The sequence below is a fragment of the Corapipo altera genome, unplaced genomic scaffold, assembly GCF_003945725.1.
Source record: "Corapipo altera isolate COAL_440 unplaced genomic scaffold, ASM394572v1 23, whole genome shotgun sequence".
Classification (NCBI taxonomy): domain Eukaryota; kingdom Metazoa; phylum Chordata; class Aves; order Passeriformes; family Pipridae; genus Corapipo; species Corapipo altera.
The window spans coordinates 17,977,833-17,993,988 of NW_020884878.1; the positions used below are offsets into that span (position 1 = coordinate 17,977,833).

Sequence of the window (16,156 nt, forward strand, 5' to 3'; positions counted from 1 at the left end):
CGGGCACGGCCACGTCCCGAGCGGGGGCTGCATGCGGGGTAACAAAGCCCCGCGCGGGGCGGGGCGGGCTGGGCTGGGCGTTGCTCTCCTCCGCCCCGCTCCGCCCCGGGCCGGGCGGTGCCGGGTGCCCACTGCTGTACCGCTGACGGGCTGCCGCTGACGGGTGGCAAGTGGCGATGATGCTGCCCGGGGGCGATAAGCAGATGAGGGCGATAAGGGAGCCGTCTGTGGCCAGGCGATAAGGGGGCGGGGCGGGAGGGCGGGAGCGGGTCCTGGGGGGAGGCTGGGGCGGGGCCATGAAGCGACGGCTTAAGGGTCGCCGTGGGGGACAGAGGTCACTCACTGAGCGCTGCTCGCTGGGGGTCTGTGGTCAGGGTGTGGGGGGGTAAAGGACGGTCGGGTCAGGCGGCCGGAGGAGTCCAGGAGGGGGTCCCGCTGGACGGTGAAGTACCGTGGGGAGCCAGGGGCAGGTTTCCGTGTTAAGGTAGCTTTGAGGAACGGGAGAGCTAGGGTGAAATTGCCGGGTGGGAAGCAGTGAGGGGTGGTGTGGCACAAAGCGATGGTGAAGGATGCACTTCTCCCTAGGGGGAACCGTGCTGCTGATATCGGGGTGTGCCACGTGTAGTGCCCCTCCCAAGGGAGGGACCGAGCAGGGCATTTCTGCCTGGGAAGAGATAAAATGCACTATCCCTAAGGTCTGGAGGTGCACTAGAAGTTAAAGATCGAGTGTTTTGCTCTGGCGTCATCGCCTGGTTCTGTTCTCTTGAAGCACGAACTCTGATGGGAGGTACTCCACACGATGCAGGAGATTTGTAAACCTGTCCTCCAGTGTGTACCTGGTACAATCGTTGTGTCCTCATCTGTAAGAGCCAGGCTATGTCTTGCCACAGACAGGACTGCTGACTATATTTTCTCACTACTCTATGAGTCCATTTTGAAAGCACTGGCACAAAAGTGTTCTGTAACTTAAGCACCAAGTACAAGAAATGTGTACAAATTACCAGGTCAGCTGCCGAGGAACCTTCTGAAGGGCATCTTGAAATACTTGCTTTTAGAGCTCCAAACAAAGGGTCATGGGAAATGAGGGGAAATACGTTCCGGTTGCCATGGGATTTGATGTGTCCTGGGAACTGGGTATAACCTTTACAGAGCCTGGTAGAGGATTTCAGAGAGAAGTGCTACTTCTGTAGTGCTCTGTGTGCCGTTCTTCACATGAGATCATTTCTGAAGGCAAAATGCTTGAATGCAGTATTTCTGTCAAGCTCAACATTGCCCCAAATGCTGAAAGGTTGATTTCCTTTAGGAAAAGTAAGCTAAATGTGTATCCCTGCTTCTTCCTTCTCTCTTTGAAACTAATCACCAGCATCACTTCATGCAGCCTACGTTAACTTCTGCAATACTCAAACATATATGTCTCTGAATAAGGATTTTCTCTTGAATGGGGACCTTAAACACTGCTGATTTATCGCCTCAGTAAGGTTTTTACAGTTTTTATTGCTTTTGCCTTTTACCTGTGTGCAAGTGGTGGTTGGTAGAAGTTGACTCCTTATATCTAAAGAGGGTCAGGAATAAATCTACATCCTCTAAATGGATGCATTTTGTAAGAACAGTTCATAAGCTCCCATGTCCTTGATCCCTTCAGCCTCAGTGGTCCTCAGTTCCTCTACAGACATGGGACTGGAAGGGTACCAGTGGTGCAATGGCACAGGCATAATGGGGGACATCATCTGCATTGTGGTTGAGTGGCAGGTGTGCTTCCAGTAACAGCACTGGGGAAAGGACAGGGTGCAAAGACTTTAAATGCTTCTTTTAGAGCCATATTGCCTCCCCTGGCTAAAACTGGGCACTGCTGCCTGTAGAAGCAAGGACGCTCGTTTTGATTCAAAGCTCCAGCGCTAATTCAAGATGGTAGTTCACATTGCCTTCTGTACTTGTGCTTTTCTACCTGTAGAAGGGAAGTGCTAATAACCCTGACTTGCAGCCAGAGATTTTGTAAAGATCAGTTGGCATTTTTGGCACATTAGCAATTATTCTTTCTCAAAAATAAAAATATTTTAGTAGAAGTGAAATACAATCCTTGTATGTTTAGTGTCTTAAAATATATTCTCGAATCTCAGTTGGAGGACATGTAGCTGATAAACATCAGCAGGCCGCAAAATAAGGCTTATTAAGGGATTTTTGCTTCAGTTTGTATTGGTTAATTATTAGGCAGCACCCCTCCCTTCTTACCATCACTCAAATAATTGGGCAGCAGCAGGGTATCAGTACTATAAGGTAATGCCATGGCACTAAGCTTTGTTTAGCTGAAAAAGGGAGAGCACAGCCATACCAAGTAAGCCAGTCCCTGCAGTGGGGACTGAAAGCAACTGAGGTGACAGCAGAGGACAGGGATTTCACTTCCTTTTCTGCACAACTTGTGCTTCCTTGCTGCGTGTGAGAACTGTTATGCATGCAGGTAAACCCAGATACCAAACCATGGCTAAGATATTAAGGAAAAGTTTATTCCAAAGTTGGAAACCCTAAATACACCGCTAAAATCACACAGTGGGTGAAAGAGCGCCCCCAAGCCTGTTTTCTGGTGCTTTTATAACAATAACTTTTGCATGCACATAACTTCAAGGCTGTGTTCTTCCCTGTTCTTCTATACATCCTCTTTCTCTCAGCGAGGACCTCACAATGTATTATCTTTACATAGGAATCCTAATTCTCAAAACAGGCAGATAATAAACATCCATGGGTGTAATAAATGGGATTTTCCTGTAGTGATCTTTTCCCAGGCCTAGTTTTCCTAGCAGTTTAAACTTCCTTGAGTAAGAACTCTTTATCCTTCTCAAATAAATCTTCTGCATATACCTTCCTGTCCCTACACCACAGATGCTGTTACCCACAGTGCAGGCTGCTTAGTGGGCATTAAACACTGCCTTTAATTTCTGGCAGCACCTTATTGTGGCTAGGATGATGAGAGACCAGAAGATCATATAATTTTTGTTAAATAACAGCGTCAATCTTTCATTTGCCTATGCTTTGTAGAGGAAGACTGTGCAGAAACTCTGTGTGTATCACACCTGAGAATGGTTTAAATGGGTGAAATTTTGTTAAGACAGACTTAAGTTTTGCTGTTAGTGAAAAAATGAATAACATTGATAAGAAATCAAGGCAGAACTTGTATTTGATAAAAGTATGAAAGTGGTGTAGACTGCACTAGAAAAATAAATTCTCTCTGTTCTTCTGTGTGAACTGGGAATTTTGTCTTTATTAGAGAGGATCCAAAATTAGTTTTTGTGAACAAGGGTGGTGAGTGATACTGTTGACTTTATTTTATATTGTCTTTTACATTTTGATTAATATTTAATTTTTTTACTTCTGACAATCATTTGTTGTTATGGTATCGTTTTGCTTTTGTAGGGTTTTTTTTTTTTAATCTTCAAATACAGTGTCTTTGTGTAGGAGCAATTCAAACACTTAGTGGAGATTTCTTTTTCTTTATGGTGATTTTAGGCCACTGTTTAGTTAACATACGTTTTCTTAGTGTGAACTGGAACATCTCAATGATCTTAAGGATTTTTTCTAACCTGAATGATTCTATGAAACACTGAATGTTGCTTAGAGCATGAGTAGGGATTGTGCTTTCTTTATTGACCTTGGCCTAACTCTTTGTGATCTGAACTTCTCTGTGCCACTAACTTCCTTTTTTGTAACTGTTTCAGAGTGGGTTCCCTTTTCTGTATTCCTGAAAGAGCTCTGTGAAAAGCCTCATGTGACAAATCAGCATGTTTCTGACTGTTTCCCAGAGTTTATTTAGCTTTGAAGCTGTTATCTAAATCCATTGAAGTTCTTTCAGTTTTTAACATATTAATTCTGTTTAATTCTCTGTGTCTTTGGAATGCTTCTTTCAAAAGCACCTGTACTTTTTCTAAACTGATGTTTCAGAACTTTGCCATTGAGACATTCAGTGCCTCTGTATCACCCTGGATAGCTTGTAACATACTTTGTAAGGTCTCTTTTTACCAAGAAGAATTCCTGTGTGTCACAGACTCCTTTGCACCTGTTGGAAATGTGTAGGAAAATTCAAGCAGATTCTCATATTTTCATTCAGGCTTGACTCTGCTGGGGGCTATATGAGAGGAGGTGGGGAGCAGAAGGGCAGGAAGTGAGGTTTGCAGCTGCCTGACTGTGTCTGGGCCCTGTAGTGTCTCACTGAATCCCACTGCAGAGAGAAATGGGCTGGGAGGGATGTCATGGTGGAGTCCAGGATGGCCTTGACCTGACAAGTTAACAGAACTGCTGTGCTCAGTGGAAGGATGGGAAAGAAACTTGTACAGCTTTTTAGTCGAAAATTCTCTATGCATAATCTTTATATGAGATATGGTGTTAATTTGGATTCACAGTACTTAAGTTTTATGAACATATTTACATGAAACCTTGATTTTTGTGTGGAATAAGTGGGGGAGCTGACTTTGTTAAGTCTTGTGAAAGAGAAGCATGAGATGGTACAGTCCTTAGATATAAAAATATTCTTGAATAAGAGATATGTCTTACACTTCTAGGGTATATGGGATGAGAAATAATATATCTTTAAAATGTTATGTGAAAGAGTCAGGTTAAACAGAAGACAAAACTTTACAGAGGACAGTGAAAGACTGGAATAAATGTCCTCAGCAAAATACAGGGTCCATATCATTGAAAAGTTTCAAGCATTGTTCATCAGCCATCAGTAAGGAATCATTACAGTTGGACTCAATAATCTTAAGGGTCTTTTCCAATCTAAATGATTCCATGATTTGGTTAGAGTTGATCATGGGGAGAGAACCTATATGACCTGCTAAAATCCCTTATGGCCCTTTCTTTTGTGCCTGAAAATCACTGGCCTAATGTATTGACTACTGAAGGTGGGAAGTTTTTGCCCATTTGAAAGGTTCTCTTGATGGTGAAGTAAGCAGCTGGCTTCTGTGAATGACCTTTACTCATACAAACAGCCTCTTTGATTCCAGTTGCTGCACTTAAATGAGAGAAATGGTGTATATCAGGGTGGAACACCAGAGCACAGTGGCTCAGTGTCAGCTTTTGCTTTCTAATATACTTTTTACATATTAGGTGAACTGCCTTTTTTAAGTGTTTGAATTGTTGTTTGTTTTTTTTCTTTTTTTCTTTTTTATTTCAGTTAGAGTGTTGAAACTCACTGTTTAAGTGGTGTTTGTGTGTTTTTTCCTTTCTTTGTCTTTAGTTTTCTCCAGCTCATAGTACTGTCTTTAGCCTACTCATACAAATGTCTTTATGTGAAATTCTTTGCTGTGCAGAAACCCTGATGAGATCAGTGTAGTGCTGAGCAGTATACATATGCTACAGTAGATCTTTGCCCCAAGTGGGAATTCTACCTTTGCCCCTAAATTTTCCCTTGCCTTGGCTCTAATCAGGACTGTCTCTGCAGATAGCAGCAAAGCTTCTGTTACTTGATTACAAGGAACCTGTAACCTTTAGTCTTACAGCTTGAAGCCATTCCCTATTATCTTGTAATTACTGTCCTTGTAAAAAGTCCCTCTCCAGCTCTCTTCTAGCCAGTCTCCTTTAGGTACTGAAAGGGAGCATACAGGAAAGACTATAGACTAATATGGTCTTGCATCAAACTTCAGTGAAAAGACATTGTACAGCTAACATATAAAGCATTCTACTTAGCTGGGAAGGAAAAGGGGCTTTGTTTTCTGAAGTGAGTGGAAAACTCTTGCTTTAGCAATCACAAAGGAGTAAGAGCTTTCTGCCGTACCTCGAGTTACACTAGAAAAAAATCATGGAACACAAATTGCAAATAGTTGTACCTGCTTTAAAGTTCATTAACTTCTCCAGTGAGCTTTTGGATAAAGCTAGAATTTTATAATAAAATTCTTAGTTTCATTTCTGTCTGTCTGATATTTTTTTCTCCTAGAGATAGAGAGGAAACAGACTTGATCCTGTAAAACCTTTTTCCTGTTCTACAGTGGTACAGAACAGATACTTCTGAAAGAATAATACCAGAACCAGAATAATGAATACACCAATATACGGGGTATTTATTGAGGTTTTTTGAAGAACTCAAATCCCAGCTTTGAACCCCAACAATGTGAAATAGAAATTTAAATGTAACATTTCTCACATCCAAACAGGTGTGCTGAACTTGGTCTGTAATGTGTGTCTTTCTTATATGGGTCAGAGTGAGCATTCAATTGTACATACAGAAGACACTACTCCCACACTACTGAGGTCAGGAACTTATGTGGAGCCTTAGGTTCAATTCCCTGTGCCAAGCCTTGTCATACATGCAATTTGCACTTTCATCTGTCTTATCATTGATGCTACAGATTGTCAGTGTATTCTGAAATTAAGGCCTCTCCCTTTTGGTTTGATCAGAAAATCTTCCTTGAACCTGAGTAACCTTTCTTAGCAAAAATTTATTTTTCTTCAAGAAATTTCAATAACCTGGCACTTCCCAAGAGCAAAGGTATTTCTGTAAGAATTTTTTTATAATTTCCTAAGTCAAGTTGGTCCTGATCAGTTTTCTCTTCACAGCTGGTTCCTTAGTGTCTTCAGTTCTAACTTTGTCATTTAGTAGTATTTTCTAACTTTGTAATTTAGTAGTAATAGATGCTATTTTTTTTTCTCCTGAAGCCTAGGATAAAGTTATTGCAGAAAAGAAACTTTCAAGTGCTGCATGGATTTTAGAGTTCTGTGCTCTATTCCCTCCTCTCTGAAACTCTGTTCTGTCCATGCTTCCCAAGGGTTCTTGTTTGTATGCCTGCAGCATCTTTGTGAAACATGAAAGTGCTACTCTTCCCATTCTGCAAATGGAGAAATGAAATAAAGAACTTCAGCAAGTACTTTTATTGTAGGTGAAACCAGCAGAGGTGATCACTGACCTCATGAGTCGGGTAATCACCTCCATGCAATGATATGTGAACACACCAGCACTGACTGGTTCATACAGGTGCAGCAGTGCTGTGCCATGTGTGTTCCCTGGCTTGAGAATCTGCAGCTCAGAGCACTCTGCATTGTTCTCTGCTGTGAGGTGGAATATGCCCTGAATGACTTGTCCAAGATCACACAGGAAGACACTGGCAGAACAGGAACATAATGTGATTTTTCTCTTAAGCAGCAAGCACAGCTGCTTTAATTTTGTTTCTAGGCTACAGAAATTTTAAGTGAGTAAAAATTATGTGCATATGGAAAAACTTCTTCCATATTTTTTGGAAAGTAGGTTAATTCCTATAATAAGATAGGCTTGGAAAGGACGGATTTTTGCAATAGGATTAGTTATGCTAAGGAAACTCTTTTTCACAGTTGGAAATGCAAATAAAATTTTGATAGATCAGACTTCCAGCTTGATTTGCTTTACTGAAGTTAGAGTAGGAGTGCATCAATCAGTAGGACTGTATCGATCTGTCCTATTGTGTCATAGACTGGAAGGAATGTAGGAATTTATTAATATTCCTCTAATACATTGAAGAATGTATTAGAAGAATATTAATAAAAAGTTTAATGAAAAAAAGGGTTTATTACTATTAAGAAATGGTGCATTCTTTTTGTCAGTGTTAATCTGGTTCTTGATTTCCCCCTCCCCCTTCTTTGCTGTTACTACTTCATGGTCCTGTTGTGCCCAGCTTACTGTGCTACATGTTCCCTGGTTTGCTGAAACCTGCTAATCTAGTAATTATGTTTCACACTCACTAATTAATTTCATTTTTTGTAGGTATCCTATGGAACATACTTGATGACACACAGTGACATCTGTTCATACAGAGGAGAGATTTCATCACTGCAGATCTTGGAGGTAGGTTTGGGGTTACATGGAAGTTAAGGTGTAGTACAAAGAGCTGATTATTTTTTTAGCTGTCTGTGGACTGACAAGGTGCATTATCTAGGGGAATATCTTATAAGATATATGGAGAGGGATGGCAGGTAAGTTGGCTTCATTGGGGTAAGGGTGTGGTGTGTGCCCAACTTAAATGCCACTATGCAATTGCACACAGTGTGGGGAATAAACAAGAGGAATTAGAGATGTGCACATGCCTGCAGGGCTATGATCTTATTGTCCTCACAGAGATGTGGTGGGATGAATCCTATGGCTGTACAAGAAGATCAGGTTCAAGAACAACTAAGGCATCTGAAGGTGTACAAGTTCATGGGACCTGATGAGATACATGCTTGGGTCCTGAGGGAACAGGTGGAGGAAGTGACTAAGCCGCTATTCATCATATTTGAGAAGTCATGAAAGTCTGGTGAAGTTCCCACTGACTAGAAAAGGGGAAATACAACCCCCATTTTAAGAAGGAAATAAGAAAGACCCAGAAAATAAAGACTGGTCACTATCACTTCATTGTCAGGAAAGACAATGGAGCAGATCCTTCTGGAAACTATGCTAAAGTACATGGAAAATAGGGAGGTGATTGGTGACAGCCAACATGGGGATCAAATCGTGCCTGACAAATTTGGTGGCTTTGTATGACAGGTTTACAGTGATGGTGGATCAGGGAAGAGTTACTGGCATCATCTAAATGGACTTGTGTAAGACATATGACACTGTCTGGCACAGTGTCACACATCGTTGTCTCTAAACTGGAGAAACGTGGATTTGATAGGTAGATCACTTGGTGGATGAGGAGTTGACTGGATGGTTGCACTCAAAGAGTTGTGGTCAAAGTTCAATGTCCAAGTGGAGACCAGTGATGAGTGTTGTTCCTCAGGGATCTGTATTTAGACTGGCACTGTTTAACGTCTTTGTCAGTGACACCACTGGACAGTGGTCTTGAGTGCACTCTCAGCAAGTTGGCCAATGATATCAAGTTGTGTGGTGCAGCCAACACACTGGAGGGAAGGGATGCCATCCAGAGGGACCTTGACAGACTTGAGAGGTAGACCTGTGTGAACCTCATGAAGTTCCACAAAGCCAAGTGCAAGGACCTGCGTGTGGATTGGGGTAATTCCAAACACAAATACAGGCTGATGGAAGAATGGATTGAAAGCAGCCTAGAGGAGGACTTTGGGGTGTTGATGAATGAGAAGTTTGACATGACCCAGCTATGGGCACTTTCAGCCCAGAAAGCCAACTGTGTCCTGGGCTGCATTAAAAGCAGCATGGCCAGCAGGTCGAGGGAGGTGATTCTGCCCCTCTACTCTGCTCTGGTGAGATCCCACTTGAAGTAATGCATCCATCTCTGGGGACCCCAACATAAGAAGGGTGTGGACATGTTGGAGTAAGTCCAGAGGAGGCCACAAAGATGATCAGAGGTTTCTGAAGGCTGAGAGAGCTGGGGCTGTAGAGCCTGGAGAAGGCTCTGGGGAGAACTCCTAGCAGCCTTCCAGTACCTAAAGGGAGACTAGAAGAGAGCCGGAGAGGGACTTTTTACAAGGGCATGTAGTGATAGGATAAGGGGGAATGACTTCAAACTGAAAGAGGGTAGTTTTACATTGGATATTAGGAAAAAAGTCTTTACTGTGAGAGTGGTGAGGCACTGTAACAGAGAAGTTGGATGCCCCATGCCTGGAAGTGTTCATGGGCAGGTTGGATGGGACTCTGAGCAACTTGTTCTAGTGGAAGGTGTCCCTGCCATGGTGATGAGTTGGAACTAGATGATCTCTAAGGTCCTTTCCAACCTGAACCATTCTATGATAAGGAATATGCTGCAGGGATCAAGGCTCACACTCTGGGAGTATAATGGATTTTGCAGAGGCTTGAGAGATGTTACTTTCCACCCAAGTTGTTCACTTTATACTGTTTGAATTGGAAATTATTTGGACTGTTAATAATTCTGTGCCTCCAACTATGGAGTTGATCTGTATACTCTCTCCAACTGGAGGTAGTGATGAATCTAAGTTTCAGCTCCAAAACACCTTGAGTGTGAGTATTCAAAAGCTACTTCATGCTTACAAAGAGGCTGTGTTTGGGAAAAACTTTGTGCCCTATTTGACAATTTGTCTGTTTCTCCGTCGTGATTATTTAGCTTTTTTTTCCCCGGGAGAATTTATCGTGGTCGTAGACATGAAACTGAAATGGGATGAGTGACATCTAGTGGTCAGGAATGAAAATGTGCAGGATCACATGATTTTCCCACAGGACAATGAAAAGTAAAACAATTCCTAAAAAACGGCCTGAGATTAACTTAGAATCTACAAAACTTGAAATTTAGAGATCAATTCCCATCACTGCAACTTCTGTCAGCCTCTGTAAGCAGTAACTTTCCTGCTTGATGTCCAGTGCCAAGGAATGAATTTGATATCTGGTGCCAAGGCCTGGTTATCCTCAACACACTCTAAAGTCTTCTTGTGTCTCTGTCCCATTTCATTGTTTGCTTGTTTTTAGGAATATTTTTACATGGCTCTCCCTTTACCACAACTGGAATGACTTTAGGATCATGTAATTTTGTGATTATTACTTTTTTTTAGGCCATTGGAGGGAGGTCATCTCATGAATAGCTTTCTCACTTGTGAGAAAGTAATCAACTGTCTTATAATGCTGAGAACCCAGCTCTCTTATTTGTTGCTCTCAGTGTTAGAAGACACTGTTCACAGTTCACTTCCGCTGTTCATGGTTGACACTGTTCACTGTTCACTTCCACTGGAAGGATTCTAGTCCAGGACTAGCCTTCCAATATCCAGACCAGGTCTCTGCTATCTCAGGGCAACCTTGCTGAATGGATTCTGTCTAAGGGTACTGAGTGGGTTACACCTGTATGATGCTTGGTGGAGGAAATGGGTGGCTTTAATAGGTTCTTTCCTGTTGTAATTTCCAGTGACTCTTTTTCTAAGCAACTGGACCAGTGTAACTAATCTTGCTATCAAGTAAATACTTTGGGACAAATTTCAGCTGTCCAGTTGCCTTTGAAGCAGGAGCTAGATAAAATCTCTGTCACTCTAGGGCAGTGCTTGGCTTCTTGTGTTATACAACACTATGATTTCTGGTTAAATTTGGAATGCTGAGAAATGAGCTAGTGTATGGTCATATTTTTTTAGATTTTGGTGATGAAAAATGTTGTGCCTTTCTACTGGCCTGGGTAGGCTTCAGAGACAGTGGAAACAGATGTTTCCTCAGATCTGAGAAAGGAGTGGGCTCCACTGAAATTAGATCAATCTTTCTTGTCTGGCTTCCTGGGAAGTCACAGGCATATTCATAAATCCCCCTGCTGACCGATTATATGAAGTTGGGTAAGTCATTTGATTAGGTTTAGACTAGCGACCACTGCAGTTGAGCCAGTAATTACAGTAATCTGGCAAATTCTGTGCTCCAGAAGGCTTTGGGCTGGATAGTATATAAATACATATGTGATTATGAAAAATTTTGGAAAAAGAGTTGAGTAGGACCAGCAGTAGATATGTCAATCCTTCTGGTCTCATGATTCTTGGACAGGGCCTTGCATACATCCAGATGACTCTGCCCAGCTCTATTTCCTTTCTGTTCTTCAGGGGTGCAGAAATGGAGAGAGGAAGATAAAGGGATATGTGGCACATATGCTCTGTGTTAGTAACATGTCTGTCACAGCTGTGGGATCTGAAAAGAAAAGGAAGGAAGCAGGTGAAATCTGTTGTGCTCAGAGGAGGCCAGCATGTGTTTGAGTGCTAGCAAATGACAGATTTTTCCTTTAAAATTCTGTGTTCTAATACTGTGAGAAAGAGACAGATATGTCATTGTTAAATACCTCCTTTATGAAGCCATAACTTGAGCTTGTTTTGTTGCAAGTTTTGTGGAGAAGTTCATACTATAACAGGGACAAAGCCTGGTGATATCACAGAGTTCCTCCAGAGCAGGAGTGTTACAGACAGGAGCTGCGCGTAGGGGAGAACAGCAAGGAACTTTTCCAAAAACTTCAGTGGTTACAGCTACTGGCATGGGACAGAAACAATTCTGAATTTAGCTTCAATGCTCTAAAGGGCAGAAGAAGTTCTTCAATATGTATGCCTATTGCATTATAACTTCTGCAGATGTTTTTAAAGTATATGTGGTCTGGCAGCAATTATAGGTGAAGCCATGCCAGCTGCCTCTCCTGCAATGAGTTCATCTTCTTGGGCCTATAGTGTCATTGACTTTCTCCTACTGTGGCTTCATGCATAAAAGTGTAAGAAATGCCTTATTGTGTCAAATCTATGGCCCACCTCGACTAGTATTTCCTTTTGCCTTGGAAAGTAACGTCAAGCGATACTGTGTGGAGCTAGGATGATCCTTGGCCATTCGTGTTGTACATCCCTCTCATTCTGCCCTAGAGTCCAAAGTCACTGAATTAAGATCTCTGGGATGTACACTTGTGGCCATTCCTGTACCTGTTTTGGAACAGCTGTCCATAAATAAGTTCTCTTTTTATAGCCTGCACTTTTTGTGTAGCCTGCTGATATTATTGGTCTCCTCAGTCTCACATCACCAGAATTTCACTACAGCTATGTTTGCAAAATAAAATTATTGCTTTTGTTTGTTTGAAACCTGTCTTTCACAGAGTTCGAGTGGGAGCCCATAGTTCTAGTGTTGCAAGGTTTGGTGAGTAACAGTCCTCCTCTCATGTTCTTGACTGCCGTCATGATTTTGTAATTCTCAATTGTATTCCTCTCAGCCTGCATGTCTCCAAACTAAAGAAAGAAATATCTCCTCATAATGCAGCTGCTCCATCCCCTAAATTCCTGTTGTACAATTTCTGTGCTTGCATGAAACACAAGTACTTGAATGCAGATACAAGTCAGTCTCTCAGTAGCTACATTTCCCAGCTGTCTGTCACAAGGCAGAGTTGACTGCCCTGTTAAAACAGTGTTCACAGCATAACTCTTTTTTGAGCACCTTCTATCTGACCTTTTTTAAAGCTGTAGCAAGCAAATTCCAAGAACACTTGTGGGATGAACTGCAGCAGCTTTCTCTATTTGTGGGTGGATACTGCCCAATTTGCAGCTATCCCTATGGATGTCTAGCTTTTTCTTGGCCTGAAACCAGCTGGTTTAAGGCCAGCTGGTTAAAAAGGGGCAGATCCTCACTAGTTGCTTGTGGAGTTTCTGGTCATTTGGGTTACAGTGCTGGCCAGACACCCATTTGTACTTTTTGTAGTGATTCCTGTCTTTCTCAGTGCTGAACAAGTAAAGTCATTTTTACTTCTTTTTACTTAGTACACTTGCTGTATGTGATGGGATACCCAGGCTGAGAATGTGGTCAGCTGCAGGGGAGATACAGGTAGCAGCCAGACTTGGAAGCACTTACACTGATTTTGGCTGGGACACTGATGAACTCTATCTTGAGAAGTGGATCTTTAGAGGAAGTTGATGCTGCAGGCAGAATCTGTTAGTTCACTGGTCTCTAAAAAGAGTGGAAGTTAAATGCCAGTGCTGTGGTTATGATAAAAATGGTTCTTATATGCTATCATTCTTGATTTCTGGCAGCTTATTATATATTAAGTTGTCTTGGTTTATTGAAAATAAATTGGTTTTAATCAATTTTAATAAATGGGTGAGTTATTTCTTTTATGGATGACTGAGTAGCTCTTTTTGGGACCCATGCTGAACAAAGGTCCTTTTCTCAGTTTTAGGTCCTGTAACTGATTTGACTGGATAGCGAAGGGAAGGCTGAAATGTTTAATTTTATTATACTGTTAGGAATCAAAGGGTGTAAAAGCAAAGATACCTAAAACTAACGCTTGACCTAACTAAACATGTATGACTAGTCTGGTAAGCAGAAGACTGCAAATGGAAATTTGCTGTATTTGTTTCTCTTTTAGAAAAGTAAAGATTTAAAAAATGGAATGAGAGCTAGTGTTCCTTTTAGATATTAATAAAAATCACTGAATGTGTCCACTACTCTCCTCTTATTGTTGATTTTGCCATATTTGTGTGGGAATAGTGTGAACTACAACATTTTGTGTTGCAATTACCCTAATTGTGTAAGTCACGGGGCACATTTCCCCTGTCACACTTTATAAACACAGTCCTATGAAACCTACAGCACCTAGATACATTCTGTATTGGAGTGTCCTTCTGTCTCTTAGTAAGAATAATACTCCCCAGAGTCAATCTCCCACATGTCTAGCTGCTGCATTCTTACTGCCAAGAATGTAATCTTGTTCAGCCTTTGCACCAAATGGTATCCTGGAAGCTTCATAGGTCAAACTAAGAAATTATTACATGCCAGAATAAACTCTCACAGACAACTAGTAAAGAATAAACACATACACAGTTCCTTTACTCCTGATCTCACATTTCTTGTTCTCAAAACACTTTCTACATCTTAGAAACTAAAATTGTCACCATAAACTGTAGACTCAGCATAGTTACTGTTTTCATAGTGAATGATAATCTCCCTTACCACAAATTCTTGCTGTTTCACACTCTTTTCCTGAACAGAAACAGACCAGCTGCTTTTTCTCTTGGATGCTTTACCAATGTCTGTCTAAGGCAATGCAAAGTTTTTGTGCTCAGCTGTACTCAGAAAAGATTTCTGTTCTTGCAGGCCTTATTTTTTTTTTTTTTAATTATCATGTTTTATCTAATAAAAACTACTACACTGGTTTACAAACTCAGAATAATTTGCAGCTACAGCAGTGCTAATGCTGTAAGGAAAAAAGTGACTCAGGGCAATTGCTCCCTCTGCTGTGTAATCCTCCTGCCAAAAGGTCTGCACTTACAGTAGTCATGCAGCTTTGTATTTCATGTGACACAGTTATGGTGCTGGGTGTTGATGCCTTGTACATAGCAGAAATTTTGAGAAACCCTCAATCCCTGGCCTTTCAACACCAGAATGTTAATTTTTTTAGTCACACCAGTGAAAAAAATCACATTTTTATATTTATAAGTAAAAGCATAATAACAAATTTTTTGTAACAATAAAATAACTTTAAATATTTTAAATTCCACAGGGTATAATATTTATGCATTTTTTAAACACAACATTTCTAGGATTTTTGTTTCATGAAGCAGCACTACACAAGGAAATTTTTGATTTAAATGAAAATGGAAGCATCCAGTACTTTCAGCAGATTTTCATGTACAGTAAATACACTACTCCTTGAGAACCCTCTGTATAGCATAGATAGTGTTAATAAAATTCCTCGTTTGTATGTATGTAGCATAGTCAGAGCTAATAGGCTAATAATTCCTTAGTGGTTTTGAGTTTGTGGGTTTTATTAGCTTTTACTGGTTTTATTTTATTACCTTTCTTCTGTGAAAGCTTGGTTTTTAAAGGATAGACAAGTATCTCAGTATTGTTCATGTGATTCCTCTGGTAGACAAGAAATGCTAAAAGGGAAACAACATTTCCTGAAATGTCATGCAACAGTCACCTGATCTCTTGAAGCCTGTTTTCCAGGCAGATGCCCTAGGAAGAACACTCTCAACTCTTGCAAGTTCCTTGTCCTGGTATTTGTGCACTGCACTGTCCTAGGGGAGTGCAGCTTTAGAATGCTGTGGTTCCACATATGACCCAGATGCATTCAACCTACAAAGAACCTCAAATGTCTGAAACAAAGATTTGTTCTCAGTGCTGCAAAGCCCTCTAGTATGTCCTGAGCAATCATTAGAAGGCTCTCAAGCTATAAAGATCACTTGTATTTTTGTGCCTTTTCTCTGGACCCACTCAAACCAGTTGATGTCTTTCCTGTGCTGAGGACCCCAGAGCTGGATGCAGCATTCTGGGTTGGGTCTCATCGACCAGAGTAGAGGGGCAGAGTCACCTTCTTAAACCTTCTGGCCATGCCACTTTTGATACAGCCCAAGATATGTTTGGCTTTCTGGACTGCAAGTGCATGTTGTCAGTTCATGTCCAGTCTCTCATCCACTAGCACCCTCAATTCCTTCTCCTTCTCAGCAACTCTCAATTCCTTCATACCCCCAGCCTGTACTGATACTGGGGGTTGCCCCAACCCAGATGCAGCGCCTTGCACTTGGTTTCGTGAGGTTCTCATGGGCCCACTTCTCAAGTTTGTCCAGGTCCCTCTGGTTGGCATCCCATCCCTCAGGCTTGTCACCTGCACCACTCAGCTTGGTGTCATCTGCAAATTTTCTGAGGGTGCACTTGATCCCGATGTCTGTGGTGTTGATGAAGATATTAAACAATACTCGTGCCAATACACACCCCTGAGGGACCACTTGTCACTGATCTCCCTCTGGACACTGAGCCATTGACCACTACCCTCCAACCAATTCCTCATCTGCCAAACAGTCCATCCATCAA

The 16,156-nt window shown here is 41.6% G+C and overlaps 1 long non-coding RNA gene across 1 annotated transcript in view; it reads left to right on the plus strand.

Annotated features, from left to right (window-relative positions):
* The first annotated feature begins 5,765 nt into the window (after positions 1–5,765).
* The window catches only part of LOC113944562, a 30,428-nt gene continuing 20,037 nt past the window's right edge, over positions 5,766–16,156 (plus strand). The window contains exons 1-2 of the long non-coding RNA XR_003526724.1: positions 5,766–7,103; positions 7,718–7,798. This is a non-coding gene — a long non-coding RNA (uncharacterized LOC113944562). The remainder of the gene's footprint in view (positions 7,104–7,717; positions 7,799–16,156) is intronic.